This window comes from Erinaceus europaeus, chromosome 7, assembly GCF_950295315.1.
Source record: "Erinaceus europaeus chromosome 7, mEriEur2.1, whole genome shotgun sequence".
NCBI lineage: Eukaryota > Metazoa > Chordata > Mammalia > Eulipotyphla > Erinaceidae > Erinaceus > Erinaceus europaeus.
In genome coordinates this window covers 62774896-62793563 of record NC_080168.1, presented here as the reverse complement: position 1 = coordinate 62793563, position 18668 = coordinate 62774896, and the positions used below count along the sequence as shown (strand labels likewise).

Genomic DNA, 18668 nt, shown 5'->3' with positions numbered 1-18668 from the left:
ATGAGCCTACTGGTGAACGAGTCTGTTTCTAGGCACACCCTGCCCTACTTCATTTTCCACACTGGACATTTGAACCTTTTCAAGAGTAAGCTGCAATATTTTTATTTAAGCAAAGTTTTGAGAGCTGGTCTTCAGTAAAACGCACACTCACGCACACTCTCGCTCTCTACTCAAACTCAGAGAAAATACACATTTGTTCATTAAAGCTCACCTGTGTAGGTAACTTACTTTCTCCACACATTAGCGTAATAAGCCAATGTTTGATTCATACTGCAGAAACAGTACAAAATGGAAGAGGCCTGTTAGTTCCCTATGTAAATCGTAAGGCAAAAGCAAAATTCTTATGCTCCAAAGGGCAACCCAGGCATATTTTCATTTTTCCTCCTTATGACTAAAATCCACAGAATATAGACAAACTGAGGACCTGCACTTAGCACATATTGGTGACAGACATCACTTCTCCACCCCAGCTGCTCCTCTGAGGAACTTTGAGAATACAGTAAGTAAGGTCAGTAGGCCACCTGAAGGGAGACAAGATGAAGCCGGGAAGCTGGAAGAATTGAATTACAGGACTAGGAAAGAGAGGCGACAGGAGGGAGGTGGGTGGCACACGCGGTTAAGCAGACATCACCAAGCACAGGATCTAGGTTCCAGTCTCAGCTCCCCACCTGCAAGGAGGACACAAATGATGAAGCAGGTCTGCAGGTGTCTTTCTCTCTCCCTCTCTTATCCCCCTTCCCTCTTAATTTCTTTCTGTCCTGTCAAGTAAAAAAAAAAAAAAAAAAAAGGTAGAAAGAACAAAATGGCTGCCAGTTGCTGTGGATTTGTAGTGCCAGCATTGAGCTCCAGTGATAACCCTGGTGGCAATATAAATAAATAAATAAATAAATAAATAAATAAATAAATAAATAAGGGCTGAGGGGTCCTATACCTGCCCTATAGCACCTTGAACATCAGTGTCTCCTGGTTTGAGACTTGTCATTGATTAAAAAACTAACTTATTTCTGACCTTTACAATGTCAATAGCCAAAAACTGAGCCTTCATTGCTCCCATCAAAATTGTTAGCTATAATGCCACAACCAGCCCAGGTTTTCCCCTCTCCCATGACAGACTCCATTTCACTGCCCTTGTACACTGCCCACCCAACAGTCATTGTACAAGCTCCCCCACATGCACTCCAGACTCCAAGGAGCAGTGGGAACATGGCTGTGCACTGACTTCATGGTTAATATTTACTGAGAACGTTCCATGTACAGGTACTTGACATATAGGATCCTTTCTTACGTGCCTGGCAACCTCTGTGGAATAAGCAGCTGTATCTGTTTAAAAGGATGGCCCAGGGTGGTTAGGAAATATTCCATGGAGCTGGCTTAGTGGGTGAATACATCCCCACCACCACATGAGAACACCAGAGACAAATAGAACATCATAAGTGATGGAACAGTGCTCTGGCCTCCCTTCCTCCCCAAGACCCACAGCTTCTACCTGTCACCGTTAGGCATGAATTGCGTATCTCTGACTTCAAGCCAAGTCCTCTTCTTCTTCTTTTCTTCTTCTTTTTTTAAATTAGTCGTTTAATATTGATTTACAAAATTACAAGATAACAGGGTATAATTCCACTCTTTTCCCACCACCAGAGTCCCGTATCCTCATTGCCTCCATTGGAAACTGCAGTAGTTCTCCCAAGGTCACAGATAAGGGCTGACTATATATATATCTTTTTATTTCTTTTTTGCCTCCAGTGTTATTGCTGGAGCTCAGTGCTGGCACTATGAAACCACTGCTCCTCAAAACCATTTTCTCTCTCTTTAATCTTCTATTTTTATAGAACAGAGAGAAATTGAGAGGAGAGGAGAGGAAGAGAGGAGAGAAAGACATCTGCAGCACTGCTTCACCACTCGTGAAGCATTCTTGTTGAAGGTAGGGAGCAGGGGTGCATACCTGGGTCCTTGTGCAGATCCTTCTGCTTAGTACTATGTGCGCTTAACCGGCTGCACCACCACCCAGCCCCCTGCTCATTTTTTCTATGGCCCTGCATTCTCTTCATTTCTAAGTCACACGTATACCTATTACTACTTCCAAATGTTCTTCTGTTTTTCCTCTTCTCACTCTGGGTCCTGATAGAGTTCAGGGCCCTCTGGTCATCTTCTCCCTATCATTTCTCTCCTACTGGGAGTATGGACCAAAATTATTTTTGGGGTGCAGAAAGTGGAAGGTCTGGCTTCTGTAATGGCTTCTCCACTGGACATGGGTGTTGGCAGGTCAATCCATATTCCCAGCCTGTTTCTGTCTTTCCCTAGTGGGGTTCCAGGACACATTGGTGAAGTCATCTGCACAGGGGAGTCAGGATGAATTCATGGTTTTGAGCCTTCTTCTTAAGCTGCATTGCTGTATTGCAGTTCCTGTTTAATGTCATGTGGCCACTGTACCATGGCACTGCTGAAGTAGGACATTTCCAGCTCCCTAATCACAATGCTGCTTCTTAGCTGCACATAACTGTGCTCTTTATTAGCAAGCTGCACTCAGCAGGTACTTTGATCTTCTGGAAAAGGCAGAGTAAATGCAGAGTGATAATGTATGAGCAGTCTAAGTCCCGAAAGAGGGGACTTGTTCTATTGCTCTGTTCAGCTCCCTTACTTTAGCACCTGCATTACAATTACTCCTTAATTTGATGGAGGTATCCTGTTCTTCGGTGCTACCATGTTTTCAGTCTTCACTCCCCTTCCTCTTTATACCCCATATATAATTCACTGTGCACTGTTACAATCATTTTCTTGAAAGCATGCTTGGTTCTCTGAGCCCAGTCTCCCTGCACTCACTTGCCTGGCCAGCCCCAGCCACTCCTGCCCAGATGTCCTGAGATGGTATCACAGCTGCTGCTGGCTGCAGTTTGAGTGTGTGAGCCCAAGCCTGAAATACATATGCCCTCACTGTTGCCATAGGCCCTGCTTCCTTTCCCTAATAAAATTCCCCCTGGAATCACTATTTCATATTTCCTCTCCTCCCACACATTCTCCCTCCCCATTCTTAACTGGTGACTTAGGCCCAGACTGGAATGCCTGCATTTGACCTTCTCACCTCCAGACTCATTTCTCTGCCTTCCCTCTTCCCACCGTCTCTCACCTTCTAAAGGTTCCATTCCTGTGTTGACCCCCCACCCCCACCACACAGCCCTTTGTCTTTTACACCATCAGTGTCTTTCTCTGCCCCGAGTCTTTCCAGCAACATGCAAGCCAGTTCTGTCATTTCCCAAATTATAAAGCATAGACTTTCCCTCCACTACATCTCTGTGCTGTCACAGCAGACCTTCTCACGCCTTGGTTTTTCTGTCAAGTTTCTCTCTCTCTTTTTAATATTTTTATTTATTTATAATTGGATAGAGACAGAGAGAAATTGAGATGGGAGGGGAGATATAGAGAGGGAGAGAGACAGAGTACACCTGAAGACCTGCTTCAACTCTTGTGAAGCTTTCTCCCTGCAGGTGGGGACTAGGGGATTCTTGAACCCAGGTCCTATGCAATGTAATGTGTGTGCATTTAACCCCATACACCCTCGCTTGGCCTCTTCAAGTTTCTCTTTCATCATCCTATGAACCTGTTCTCTCAGGGCCACCCCAGTGTCATAACTGCTAGATCCCAGGAACACATTTAACTCTACTGCACTCACCTTCCTACAAGCAGCATCTGATCTACCTATCCCCACCTTTCTTGGAAGGCCTTACTCTCTGGGCTCTCAGAAAAAATATTGGTGTGCACACACTCTGCTCTGGCCAATCCTTTTTCTGTTTTACCCCTTTTACCCTGTCTCTAAATACTGGGGCACAGCAGAATATAACAGGAAACTGCCTTTGTTTGTGAAGTAAGGTGGGGGATTACTGGTTTAGATAGGTGCAATTTCTCATCCCCCCATGCATCATGCAACAGGGCCTCAAACCCTTTCTTCTGTGTACTTTTCCAAAACCCTTTACTTTGGTGCATATACCATACCCAGTCCAAGTTTTGCTTTGTGCTTTCCCTCTCTGTCCTTATTTCTTATGTTCCATCTCTAAGTGAGATTATTCAGTATTTTTCCTTTCTTTTTGACTTATTTCACTTAACATGATGTCTTCAAGTTCCATTCAAGATGAGACAAAGGAAGTTATTTCATCATTTTTAACAGCAGAGTAGTGTTCCATTGTGTATACTTACCATAGTTTTCTTACTCACTCATCTGTCACTGGAAATCTGGGTTGCTTACAAGTTTGGGATATTCTAAATTGGGCTGCTATGAAGAAGGGTATACATAGATATCTTCTAAAAGGTGTTTTTATTTCCTTTGGGTAAATCCCCAGGGGAGATATTGATGAGTCATGGGGTTCATACCTAGTTTTAAGAAATCTCCAGAATGTTTTCCACAAGGGTTGAACCAGTTTCCCACCAGCAGTGCAAAAGCATCCCTTTTCCTCTGCATTCTCTCCAAAATTTTTTAATTTATTTTTATTTATTTATTTTAAAAAGGAGACATTAACAAAACTGTAGGATAAGAGGGGTACAACTCCACACAATTCCCACCACCAGATCTCTATATCCCATCCCCTCCCCTGTTATCTTTCCCATTCTTTATCCCTTTGGGAGTATGGACCCAAGGTCATTGTGGGTTGCAGAAGGTGGAAGGTCTGGCTTCTATAATTGCTTCCCCACTGAACATGGGCGTTGACTGGTCGATCTATACTCCCAGCCTGCCTCTCTCTTTCCCTAGTAGGGTGGGTCACTGGAGAAGCAGAGCTCCAGGACACATTGGTGGGGTCATGTATCCAAGGAAGTCTGGTTGGCATCATGCTGGCATCTGGAACCTGGTGGCTGAAAAAACAGTTAACATACAAAGCCAAACAAATTGTTGAACAATTATGGACCTTGTTGTTAAAATTTGGAGGCTCCAGCTGGCCGGGCTAGCTTCACGGGCAGGTAACAGAGACGACCAGAGACATACGGCTGGGCAGGGAAGCTGTGTTTCTTTATTCAGGAACAATGATTCATAAACTAAACCAAACTAATCACCAAACAGAACTCTGCTGCCTCTTTCCCCTGCGGCGGTGCCAAGCACTCTCTAGCTCTGGAACTCTCCAACTCTGGAACTCTGGAATTCTGGAACTCTCTCGGGGTTCCTTGGGGCGGGAACAAGTGGGCCCGTGAAAACTAGCAGGATTGAACCAATTTTCTTGGCAGGGGGAGAGCTAGAACAAGCCAATGTAAAGCATACAACAGGACCTAAAGGCTGGAATAGTGCAGATTAAGTGTTGGAAGGTACTCACTGCAGACTATTGTGTACTTCTGCTTTCAGGTATATATTTTGCCCTAGTTTATGGATACAGGTGAACATATGCTCTATCTCAGGGGACCTGGTCTATATCTAGGCTCTGGGACTTTGTTAGGAAGTGAACCACCTGGAATGGAATTAGAGAATACTATGAAAGGAAAGGTCTCACCTGAGTAATGAAGCTGAAGGGTTCACCTGGAGTCTCTGGACACAGTCTGAAGTGAAGCATGCTGAGGTGGCACTTGTTGCATTGATTGATAGGTTGTGATCGGTGAATTGAGAGAAGCATGCAGGAAAGTGCACCCCACCCTAAGGTTCAAGAACTGGGGGAAATATAGACTCTATATTGGAAATGTGAGATTCCTGCTGTCTTAGGGTTCAAGAAGAATATGGATAGTTATTGTTATCATCACATTATTTGGTAATTGGGTTAACTTTGAAAAGTTCCTTTGTTAGGATTTGCTGTATAATACCCAACATCTTGTATATAGCTGTGCCACTGGTTGCTTCTGTTCTCCCTGGTCTAGAATTTGAGAGAGTCAACATATCAGAGACTCAGCCTATGTATTAAAAAGACTTAGTCTATGCTTTAAGAAGTTAGAGAAGAGACATATAATCAAATTTTCTCCTCTTATATTAATTAAATATAAGATTTATATGACTACAATTTAATAGGAGTGTACATAAACACCATTCCCACCACCAAAAGACTGTGTCCCATCCCACCCACCCACCCCTACCCCACCACCCCAGGTAGCCGAATGTCCACCCTCCCCCTCACCACATGGTTGTTACTTTGGTGCCCTACTTTCAATTTAGTCAGAGCCTGCTTTTAGTTTCCCTTTCTGAACTTCTGTTGATGAGTGGGATCATCCCATACTCATCTTTATCTTTCTGACTTAGCTCACTTAACATAATTCCTTCTAGCTCTGTCCAAGATGGGTCAGAGAAGGTGGGTTCATTGTTCTTGATAGCTGCATAGTATTCCATTGTGTATATATACCACAGCTTTCTCAGCCACTCATCTGTTGTTGGGCACCTGGGTTGCTTCCAGGTTTTAGCTATTATGAATTGTGCTGCTATGAACATAGGAGTACACACCTCTTTTTGGTTGGGTGTTATGGAGTCCTTGGGGTATAACTCCAGGAGAGGAATTACTGGATCATATGGAAGGTCCATGTCTAGCCTTCTGAGAGTTTTCCAGACTGCTCTCCAGAGAGGCTGGACCAATTTACATTCCCACCAGCAGTGCAGAAGGGTTCCTCTGTCCCCACAGCCTCTCCAGCATTTATAGCATTTGTATGCCATTCTCACAGGAGTGAGGTGGTATCTCAATGTTGTCTTTATTTGCATTTCTCTGACAATCAGTGACCTGGAGTGGTTTTTCATATGTTTGTTAGCCTTTTGGATCTCCTCTGAGGTGAATATTTTGTTCATGTCCTCTGCCCATTTTTGGATGGGGTCATTGCTTTTTTGGTGCTAAGTTTGATGAGCTCTTTGTATATTTTGGTTATTAGTCTCTTGTCTGATGTATAGCATATGAAGATCTTTTCCCACTCTGTGAGGGGTCTCTTTCTGTGATAGTTTCTTTGGCTGAGCAGAAGCTTTTCAATTTGATGTAGTCCCATTGATTTGTTTCTGCTTTAGTCTTCCTTGCAATTGGGTTTGTTTCCTCAAAGATGTCCTTGAGGTTTAGGTGGGAAGTGTTCCACCAATGTTTTCCTCTAAGTATTTGATAGTTTCTGGTCTACCATCCAAATCCTTGATCCATTTGGAGTTGATTTTTGTTTCTGGTGAGATAAGATGGTTCAATTTCATTCTTCTGCATGTTTCAACCCAATTTCCCCTGCACAATTTATTGAAGAGAGCCTCCTCCCTCCATTTAATACTTTGGGCCCCCTTATCAAACATTAGTCCATAAGTGTGGGGGTTTCATTCTGGGCTTTCAATTCTGTTCCACTGGTCTGTGTGCCTATTTTTGTTCCAGTACCAGGCTGTTTTGATGATGATGGCCTTATAATATAGTTTGAGATTTTGGAGTGTGATGCCTCCATTTCTGTTTCTTTTCCTCAAGATGTTCTTGGCAGTTCTAGGTGTTTTTTGGTGATTGTAGTTTTTGTTCTATTCTCTTAAAGAAGCTTGGTGGAACTTTAATGGGTACTGCATTAAGTTTGTATATGGCTCTGGGGAGAATATTCATTTTGATGATATTTATTCTTCCAATCCATGAGCATGGGATGTCTTTCCATTTCTTGGTATCAGTTTCTATTTCCTTGAATAGTGACTCATAGTTTTTCATTATACAAGTCTTTCACTTCTTTAGTCAGCTTTATTCCTAGGTATTTTATTGATTTTGCTGCAACCGTGATTGGGAGTGATTTCTGGATGCCTTTTTCTTCAGATTTAGTATTTGTATAAAGAAATGCCACTGATTTTTATTTTTTTAATATTTATTTTATTTATTTATTCCCTTTGTTGCCCTTGTTGTTTTATTGTTGTAGTTATTATTGTTGTTGTCATTGTTGGATAGGACAGAGAGAAACGGAGAGAGGAGGGGAAGACAGAGAGGAGGAGAGAAAGATAGACACCTGCAGACCTGCTTCACCGCCTGTGAAGCAACTCCCCTGCAGGTGGGGAGCTGGGGCTCGAACCGGGATCCTTATGCCGGTCCTTGTGCTTTGCGCCACCTGCGCTTAACCCACTGTGCTATAGCCCGACTCCCCGCCACTGATTTTTGTACACTGATTTTATAGCCTGACACCTTGCTATATTGCCCTTTTTTTTTTTAGTGAGTCTGGCTAGGGGGTTGTCAATCTTGCTTAATTTTTCAAAGAACCAACATTTGGCTTCATTGATCTTTTGTATGGTTCTCTTATTTTTTATGTTGTTTATTTCTGCTCTAATTTTAGTGATTTCTGTCCTGGTTGCATTAGGGTTCCTTTGTTCCTCTTCCTCTAAGTCCTTAAGGTGTGCAGTAAGGTTGTTTATTTGAGCTTTTTCTTGTTTAATATGTGGTTGTATGGCTATAATTTTCCCTCTCAATACTGCTTTAGCTGTGTCCCAAATATTTTGATAGGTTGTGTCTTCATTTTCATTTGTTTCCAGGAATATCTGAATTTCTTGCTTGATTGTCTCTCTGACTCAGTGGTTCTTAAGTAGTATGTTGTTTGTTTTCCAAAGTCTGTGTCTTTTAGTAATTTTCTATTTGTTGTTAAATGTTACTTTACTCCACTGTGGTCTGAGAAGGTACTTGGGATGATTTCAATGCTCTTGAATTTGTTGATGCTGTCTTTGTGGCCTAATATGTCGTCTATCCTTGAGTATGTGTTGTGTGGATTTGAAAAGAATGTGTATTCTAGTTTTTTGAGGTGAAGTACTCTGAAAATGTCCAGGAGGTCTAGTCTGTCCATCTCTTCATTTAATTCTTTGTTGCTTCTCTGCTTTGTTTATCTAAGTGTGAGAATGGGGTGTTAAAGTCTCCCACTATTATTGTATTACTATTGATGTAATTTTGTAGTTCTTTCAGTAGTTGTTTGATGTACTTAGATGGTCCCTCATTGGATGCATAGATGTTAATAATTGTTAAGTCTTCTTGGCTGATTGTTCCTCTAATCATTATGTAATGGCCTTGCCTATCTTTTATTGCTTTATTTAATTTAAAATCTATTGTGTCAGAGATGATAATATAACCCACCATATGGTTGGGTTATATTTTCTGTTCCATCCTCCCACTCTGTGCCTTTAGATGGGTGAGTTTAAGTCATTGACATTTATTGATATCATGGATTTAATGTATTGTAGTGCCATTGATCAACAATTTTTTATTTGTTCTGATATATTGCAAGTATTATGGTAATGTTCTTGTTTAGAAGAAGTCTTTTAGAACCTCTTTTAGGGCAGGCTTGGTGATGTTTGTTTCCTTTAACTGTTGTTAAAGGAAACTGTTGTCTGAGATGGTTTTGATCCCTCTATCTAGTTTGAATGAAAGTCTAGCAGGATATATTATCCTTAGTTGAAACCCTTTTTCATTCAGGGCTCGATAGATATCTTGCCATTCTCTTCTGGCTTTTAGAGTTTGAGTGGAGAAGTCTGCTGATAATCTTATGGGTTTTCCCCTGTATGTGACTTTTTGTGTTTCTTTTGCAGCCTTTAGGATCCTTTCTTTATCCTTACTTCTTTTCATTGTAACTATGATGTGTCTTGGTGTCTTCAGGTCTGGGTTGATTCTGTTTGGGACTCTCTGGGCCTCTTGAATCTTGATGTCCTTTCTGTTGTTCAGGTCTGAGAAGTTTTCTTCTATAATCCTCTAGAATGTTTCCTTCTCCTTCCTCTCTTTCTTCCTCTGGCAGGGCAATGATATGAATGTTACTTCTTTTGAGATCATCCCATATGTCTGTTGTTGTTTTCAGTGTCTCTCAATCTCTTTTTGAGCTCTTTCACCTCTTTCTTAGTTTTCTCTAGTTCATCCTCTGTCTGACTAATTATGTTTTCTGCTTCTGTTAGTCTGCTTTCCCTTCCCTCAGCTTCTTTCTTCATTTCAGCTATTTCAGCTTTCAGTTCTCTAATTACCTCAAGGTAGGTAGTATTTTCCTTGAGGGTCTCGTCTATTGTTTCCCTAATTCTGCTAGCCCTTTCATCCATAGTTGTCTTTATTTCTGTGATTATTAAGTTTACTATTGCTTGCATACTTTTTTATGCATTGTTACTTCTGACTGATTTGTAGTTTTTTTCTGGGCTCCTGTCTTCATTCATTATAGTAGCAGTTTTATTTGCTCTTGGTCTAACCATTTTTTTATTGATGCGTTTTTTATTTTTATGTTCTGTTGTTTTTCAGTTGTTGTGTTTTGAGTACAAGCCACACTATAATAAATACCTTTATGACAAATGCAGTCACCAACCTTGGAAATTACAGTAGTAACTGAAGCAAGGATTGAAGCAGTTTAACCAATACCAGTTAACCAAACAATGCCTCCAGTCCAAGAAAAAATAGCAACCAAATCCAAATGACAAAGAAAGAGACAGGAAAAAAAGGGATAGCAAGAATAGACAATTATGCAAATCTACTGTCCACTGTAAATTCTAGGGGTATCAAGAGAAGAAAAGGAAATAGAGAAGAGACACACACAAAGAGAGTCCACTCTGAGTCAGATTTCTTCCCCAAAATAACTCACAAATGAGTATCAGTGAATTCATAAAGCAGAAGGAGGAAGGAAGAAAAGAAGACAAGAATGAGAAAGAAAAAGAAAAGAAAGAAAAAGCAGTGAAAGTTTTTATTTTTAATTAGTTAGGAGGAGGGAAGGTGGAGAGTGGATAGAGGAGGTAGGTAGAGTGAAATAAGTTCCTCTCACAATGGATAGGACACCCAGTCACCCAGGTAATGGAAAATACACTAAAAGTTAATTTTGGTCAACCGGGGGGGGGGGGGTGAAGGGACACGCATATATATAATAGTAATAATAAAATAGAATATAGTAATAATATTAATAGTAATAATAAAATAGAACAAAGTAGATGGTTCAGGCAGCCTGAGCAAAGACAGCCAATTGTTAAAAAACAAAAACAAAAACAAAACAACCTCCAGGTAGTCTTTCCCCAGCAGTGGGGTGAGGCTCTGGTTGGTCAGATATATTGTCACTTGAGCCACTTAGAAGGAAAAAAAAGAGCAAAGGGAATCAGAAAGGAAAAGGATTGGGATCACACTCCTGGTGAGCGAGGAATCTTAGTAACGAAAAAAAGCTCAGCAGGGAGCCTGCTAGTAGCAGCTCTCCAGCCCCAGGGGTCTGATTATAGGGTGTGGAGGGGGTGCGCTTCAGAAATAATAAAAAAAATTCCTTTATTTTTTCTGTTTTCTAACCCAAACTGAGCCACAGTCACCTCCTTGGTGTCACACTTAGGACCCTTATTCACCATCCTGCTGACAGCCAGGTATCCTACCTACCCTTTCCAACAGTTGTTGTCAGAGCTCATGCCAGCAGCTGCCTCCAAGTTGCCATCTTGACTTCACCTCCCAACATTTTTGTTTCTGTCTTTTTTTAAATTTTATTTTAATATTTAATATTAATATATAAAAATATGAGATAACAGAGGTATAATTCTATACCTTTCTCACCACCAGAGTTCTGTGTCCCCACCCCCTCCATTGGAAACTTCAGTAGTTCTCCCAAGGTCACAGATATGGATAGGTTGACTGTTATTTCTATAAAGATATATATATTTGCCCTTTGTTTCTGATGGTCCTGCCTTCTCTTCCTTCTTTTTTTTTTTTTTGCCTCTAAGGTTATCACTGGGGCTCAGTGCTAGTACGATAAATCCTCTGCTGCTCTTAGAGGCTATTTTTTCCCATTTTGTAACCCTTCTTGTTACCCTTGTTGTGATTGTTATTGTTCTTGTTGTTATTGCTGTTGTTGTTGGATAGGACAGAGAGAAATCGAGAAAGGAGGGAAAGATTGATACCTGCAGACCTGCTTCATCACTTGTGAAGCAACCCCCCTGCAGGTGGGGAGCCGGGGGCTCGAACTGGGATCCTTACACCAGTCCTTGCAATTTGCACCAAGTGTACTTAACCCGCTGCACTACCATACAACCCCCCATTCTCTTCTTTTCATTTTTCTTAATTTCTTTATTGGGGGATTAATGATTTACAATCCACTGTAAAATACAGTTTGTACAAGCATAAAATTTTTCAGTTTTCCACATATCCATTCACCCCCCCACTAGGTCCTCCTCTGTTATCCTATTCCAGGACCTGAACCGTCCCGCTTACCCTAGAGTCTTTTATTTATTTATTTATTTTAATTTCTTTATTGGGGAATTAATGTATTACATTCAAAAGTAAATAAAATATAATAGTGTGTAAATGCATAAGATTTCTCAGTTTTCCATATAACAATACAACCCCTACTAGGTGCTCTGTCATTCTTTTTGGACCTGTAGTCTCCCCCCCCACATCCCACCCCCAGTGTCTTTTACGTTGATGCAATACTCCAATTCCAGTTCAGGTTTTACTTCTATTTTCTCTTATTATCTTCTTTTTAAACTTCTGCCTAAGAGTGAGATCATCCCATATTCATCCTTGTGTTTCTGACTTATTTCACTTAACATGATTTCTTCAAGCTCCATCCAAGATTGGCTAAAAACGGTTAAGTCATTGTTTTTAATAGATGAGTAGTATTCCATTGTGTATATAGACCACAACTTGCTCAGTCACTCATCTATTGTTGGACACCTGGGTTGCATCCATATATTTGGCTATTAAAAATTGTGCTGCTATGAATATAGGTGTACACAAATCTTTCTGCATGGATGTGTTGGGTTCCTTAGCATCTATTCCCAGCAGAGGAATTGCAGGATCATAGGGTAGGTCCATTTCTAGCCTTCTGAGAGTTCTCCACAGGGTTTAGACCAATTTACATTCCACCAGCAGTGCAGGAGGGTTACTTTGACCCTACAAACTCTCCAGTATTTGTTGCTGCTACCTTTTCTGAGATGACATTCTCACAGGAGTGAAGTGGTATCTCATTGTTGTCATTATTTTCATTTCTCTGACAAAGATTTGGAACATTTTCATATGTTTCTTGACCTTTTGGATATCTTCTGTGGTGAATATTTTGTCCATGTCCTCTCCCCATTTTTGGAGGGGGTTATTTGCTTTCTTGTTGAGTTTGGCAAGCTTGGTTATTAAACTCTTCGGTTATTAAACTCTTTTCTGATATATGGCATGTAAAGATCTTCTCCCATTATGTGAGGGGTCTCTTGGTTTGGGTAGTGTTTTTTTAAGCTGTGCAGAAGCTTTTTAATTAGATGTAGTCCCATAGATTTATGCTTGCCTTAGTCTTCTATGTAATTGGATTTGTTTCATTGAAGATGTCTTTAAAATTTATATGGAAAAGAGTTCTGCCAATATTTTCCTCTAAGTATCTGATAGTTTCTGGTCTAAAATCCAAGACCTTGATCCACTTGGAGTTTACTTTTGTATTTGGTGAAATATAGTGGTTCAGTTTCATTCTTCTGCATGCTTCAACCTATTTTTTCCAACACCACTTAAGAAGAGATTCATATTTTTCATTTTATAGTCTGGGAACCTTTGTCAAAGATTAAATGTCCATAGGTGTGGGGGCTTACTTCTGGGCTCTCAGTTCTACTCCACTGGTCAGTGTGTCTATTCATGTTCCAGTACCAAGCAGTTTTGATGACAATGGCACTATAATACAATTTGAGATCTGGGAGTGTGATGCCTCCAGTTCTGTTCTTTCTTCTCGATTGTTTTGGCAAGTCTAAGTCTTTTCTGGTTTCAGATAAACATTTGTTGCATTTGTTCTATTCTCCTAAAAAATGTGGTTGGGATCTTGATGGGGATAGCATTAAATCTGTAGATGGCTCTGGCTAGTATATTCATTTTGATGATGTTAATTCTTCCAACCCATGAACACAGAATATCTTTCCATCTCTTTGTGTCTTTTTCAATTTCCTTGAGTAGTGACTCATAATTTTCAGTATACAAGTCTTTCACTTCTTTGGTTAGGTTTATTCCTAGATATTTTATTGTTTTTGTTGCTATACTAAAAGGAATTGATTTCTGGATTTCAACTTCTTCTAATTTAGTGTTTGCATAGAGGAATGCCACTTAATTTTGAATGCTAATTTTGTAGCCTGACACCTTACTGTATTGCCTGATAATATCCAAAAGCTTCTTGCTGGATTCCTTAGGTTTTTCTATGTATACTATCATGTCATCTGCAAATAGGTAGAGTTTGACTTCTTCTCTTCCAGTCAGTATCCCTTTAATTCCTTGCTCCTACCTGATTGTTAGGGCAAGATCTTCCTACACTATGTTGAATAGTAATGGTAATAGTGGGCAGCCCTGTCTATAGTACCTGATCTGAGGGGAAATGCTTCCAGTTTTTCACCATTGAGTATGATGTTGGCTGTAGGTTTGCTATATATAGACTCCACTATCTTCAGGAATTTTCCATCTATTCCCATTTTTTGTAGTATTTTGATCATAAAGGGATGTTGTATTTTGTCAGAGGTGCTTTCTCTGCATCTATTGATATGACCATGTGGTTTTTCATCTTGCTTTTATTGATGTGGTGAATCATGTTGATTGATTTATGTATATTAAACCAACATTGCATCCCTGGGATAAATCCCACTTGGTCATGATGAACAATCTTTTTAATATACTGCTGTATCTGGTTGGCTAGAATTTTGTTCAATATTTTAGCATCTATGTTCATCAGAGATATTGGACTGTTTTTTTTTTTTTTTTTGGTTGTGTCCCTTTCTTCTTTTGGTATCAAAGTGATGTTGGCTTCATAGAAGCTGGAAGGGAGTATTCCAGTGTCTTCAATCTTCTGGAAGACTTTTAAAAGTAGAGATATTAGTTCTTCTTTGAAGGTTTTGTAGAATTAATTTGTAAAACCATCTGGTCCATTACTTTTATTCTCAGGATGGTTTTTGATAACTATTTCAATTTTTTGGCTGTGGTGGACCTGTTCATATTATCTAGTTCCTCTTTATTTAATTTTGGAAGTTGGTAGGTATCTAGGAAACCGCCCATTTCTTCCAGGTTTTCTAGCTTGGTGGCATATGGTTGTTCATAGACGCCTTGCATGATATGTTGAATTTCTGCAATGTCTGTTGTGATATCTCCTCTTTCATTTACTATCCAGTTTATTTGGATCTGCTCCCTTTTTGTTTTGTGAGTCTGGCTAAAGTTTTTTTATTTTGTTCACTCTTTCAAAGAACCAACATTTACTTTCGTTGATCTTTTGTATAGTTTTCTTATTTTCAATGTTTTTGATTTCTGCCCTATTTTAGTTATTTCTGTCCTTTTGATTGCTTTAGGTTCCTTTCTTCTTCTCCTTCTTCTTCTTCTTCTCCTCCTCCTCCTCCTCTTCCTCCTTCTCCTCCTTCTCCTTCTCTTCCTTCTCCTCCTCCTCCTCCTCCTCCTCCTCCTCCTTCTTCTTCGTCATTAAGATATGCAGTCAGGTTGTTTATTTGTGCTTTTTCTTATTTCCTAATGTGTGCTTGTATGGCTATGAACTTCCTTCTCAGTACTGCCTTAGCTGTGTCCCAAATATTTTGATAGCTTGTGTCTTCATTTTCATTAAACTTTTGAAACATTTTGATTTCTTCCTTTATTTCCTCTTTGACCCAGTAGTTGTTAAGTAGTGTACTGTTGAGCTTCCACATTTGGGGACTATTACTAATCTTTTGTTGATTGTGAAGTGTTAGTTTAATTCCACTGTGGTATGAGAAGATGCTTGGGATGATTTCAATGCTCTTGAATTTACTGATGCTGTCTTTGTGGCCTAACATATGGTCTATCCTTGAGAACGACCCAGGTGGACTTGAGTAGAATATGTGTTCCATTTTCTTGGGATGAATGACTCTGAAAATGTCCAATAGTTCTAGTTTATCTATCTCCTCATTTAGCTCTCATATCTTTATTGATTTGCTGTCTGAATGATCTGTCAAGTTGAGAGGGTGGGGTATTGAATTCCCCTATTATGACTGTGTTGCTATTAATATATTGCTGTAGCTCTTTCGGTAGATGTTTGATGTATTTAGATGGCTTCTCATTGGGTGCATAGATGTTAATATTTGTTAAATCCTTTTAATTGACTGATCCTCTGAGTATTAAGTAATGTCCATCCCTATCTTTTTTTAATTTTATTTACTTTAAAGTCTGTTTTGTCAGATGTAAGAATAGCTGTTCTTGCCCTTTTTAGTGGGCCATTGGCTTGTATGGTAGTTTTCCATCCTTTCACTTTGAGTCTGTGTTTGTCTGGTTGAGTGAGGTGGGTTTCCTGTAGACAATATATTGTTGAGTTGTGTTTTCTGGTCCATCTCCCTTACTCTGTGCCTTTTAGTAGGTGAATTCAGGTCACTGACATTTATTCATATCAAAGATTTAAGATATCCTATCACCATTCTTATAGAGTTTTAGAGTGTTCTGATATATGGCATATTTATGGTGGTCTGTCTACTTATAGATGTTTCAGAACTTCTTTCAGCGAAGGCTTGGTGGTAGTTGATTCTTTCAACTGTTGCTTGTCTGAGAAGGTTTTGATGCCTCTATCTAGTCTGAATGACAGTCTAGCAGGATATAGTAGTCTTGGTTGAAAGCCTTTCTCATTGAGCACTTGATAGATATCTTGCCATTCTCTTCTGGCCTATAGTGTTTGTGTGAAGTCTGCTGCTGATCTTATGGGTTTTCCTCTGTAGGTGACTCTTTGTTTTTCTCTTGCTGTCTTCATGATCCTTTCTTTATCCTTATTCCTTTCCATTCTAAATAAGATGGGTCTTGGTGTCTTTAAGTCTGGGTGAATTCTGTTTCGGACCCTTTGGGCTTCTTGAACCTTTATGTCTTTGATGTTGTCTGGACTAGAGAAGTTCTCAGCTATTATGTCCTGAAGCATGCTTTTTTCCACTCTCTCTCTTTCTTCCTCTGGTAAGCAAATAATGCTAATATTATTTCTTTTGCATTCATCCCATAGGTCTCTGTTGTTGTTATTAGTAACTCATAGTCTCTTTTTGAGCTCTTACTTCTTTTTCAGTTGTCTCTAATTCATCCTCGATCTTGCTAATTCTGTCTTAAGCCTCATTTATGCTATTCTCTCTCCCCTCTACTGTTTTCCTGAGTTCAACTATTTTGTTCCCCTGTTCTGATAGTGTTTTAGCTTGTTCAGCTAGTTTTATTCTTAGCTAAGCTATTTCAGCTTTCAGTTCTCTAATAACCTAATAATTAGTGTTTTCTTTCAGAGTCTCATTTGTTGTTTCTGCATTTCTGATGACAATTCTATCAAATTCTTTTTCAGTCATGTGATTATTTCCTTAACTAGTGCTTGGATGTTGACCTCATAATTTTGTCAGCACTTCAACCTTTGGGGGGCTTTTAGCTGGACTCTTGTCCTGGTTCATTTCTCCAATATTTCTTATTGTTGTTTTAACCATTCTATATAGTATGTTATGAGGTCCCTCTCTCAGTACTTTTCAAATTACTGATCACTCTTGCCTGAATTGACTTGTGTCTAAGTAAGGTAATTAAAGGGTTCACGGTTGTGGAAATTGACAGTTATTTCAATATTATTTTAATCCCTGAGTTGGAGCTCAGAGGCTTTAAAAGTCTCTTTTGCTCTTTTTCTTCCCTGTAGCCTATAGGACCCTGAGGGCTTTTAAAATATAAGTATACGTCTTAATCCCTCACTCCTGACCAAGAAATAAAGCAGGGTGAGGGAGAGATAATCCAGTGGTTATGCAAAGAGATTCTCACAGGCTCACCTCACAGGCCAAGGAGGTATAGATCTTCTCCTGAGTTTCCTGGTTAGTTCTCTGTTCCCTGGTGTCAGCACAGGGCCTCCCCCCTGCTGCTCCAGCTTCTGAGGGCAGTAGCAATGGAGACTCATAGTTGCATTTGGTGAGTCTTAGAGGAGTCCTGTCCTCCCTTCAGCTGTCTTTTTGTTGGTGAAACAGACTGGAGATGGTGTCTCAACTGGTAAACTCTTGGACTGTTAAAAGCCACTTAATCTCTCCTTAGGCTTCTCTCTGTCCACGAGCTAGATGTAGTCAAAAATGATTTCCTTTGGTATTCCTAGTTGACCCAGGAGAGGAGAGGAGAGAAACACAGCTTCTGCTGCTCTGTAGCCCCACCTTTTCTTCTTTTCTAAGTCACAACTACACCTATTAGTACTTCCAAATGTCTTTTCTTTCTTCCTCTTCTCTCTCTGGGTCCTGACATAGTTGGAGTTCAGAGCCCTCTAGTCATCTTTCCCTATCATTTATACCTAATGAGAGTATGGACCAAAATTCTTTTTGGGGTGCAGAAGGTAGAAGGTCTGGCTTCTGCAATTGCTTCTCTACTTGACATGGGTGTTGGAAGGTGGATAGATACCCCCATCCTGTTTTAATATATCTAGTGGGGTAGGTGTCTGGAGAGGTGAGGTTCCAGGACACATAGGTAAATTCATCTGCCCAACGAGTTCAGGTGCACCCACAACTTGGTGGCTGAAAGGCAGTAAGATATAAAGCAGGAGAAAATGTTTAATAAACAGTAATCAAAAGTAGGAACAGAACAGATGATAGTAGGGATCTTAGGATGTCCAGAGCTACGGAGTCTATTATAGGTATGTTCCAAGGGACCCATGACTTTAGTAATTTTTGCTTGGATTTGATAACTAAAATGCAGGTGGGCTAAAAAAAAATAGTGATTTCTGTCCTTTCTGATGTGTGATGTTCTCACAGGTGTAAAGTGGTCTCTCGTTGTTATCTTTATTGGCATTTCTCTGATAATCAGTGAGTTTGGGCCCTTTCTCATGTGTCTGTTGTCCCTCTAGACTTCTTTCTCAGTGAAGTTTTTGTAAGTGTCCCC

The 18668-nt window shown here is 40.0% G+C and overlaps 1 protein-coding gene across 1 annotated transcript in view; it reads left to right on the top strand.

The window, feature by feature from the left end:
• The first annotated feature begins 414 nt into the window (after positions 1-414).
• Positions 415-18668, top strand: part of LMNTD1 (lamin tail domain containing 1) — a 92769-nt gene continuing 74515 nt past the window's right edge. The window contains exon 1 of the mRNA XM_060194544.1: positions 415-499. The gene's annotated coding sequence lies outside the window, so the exon portion shown is untranslated. The remainder of the gene's footprint in view (positions 500-18668) is intronic.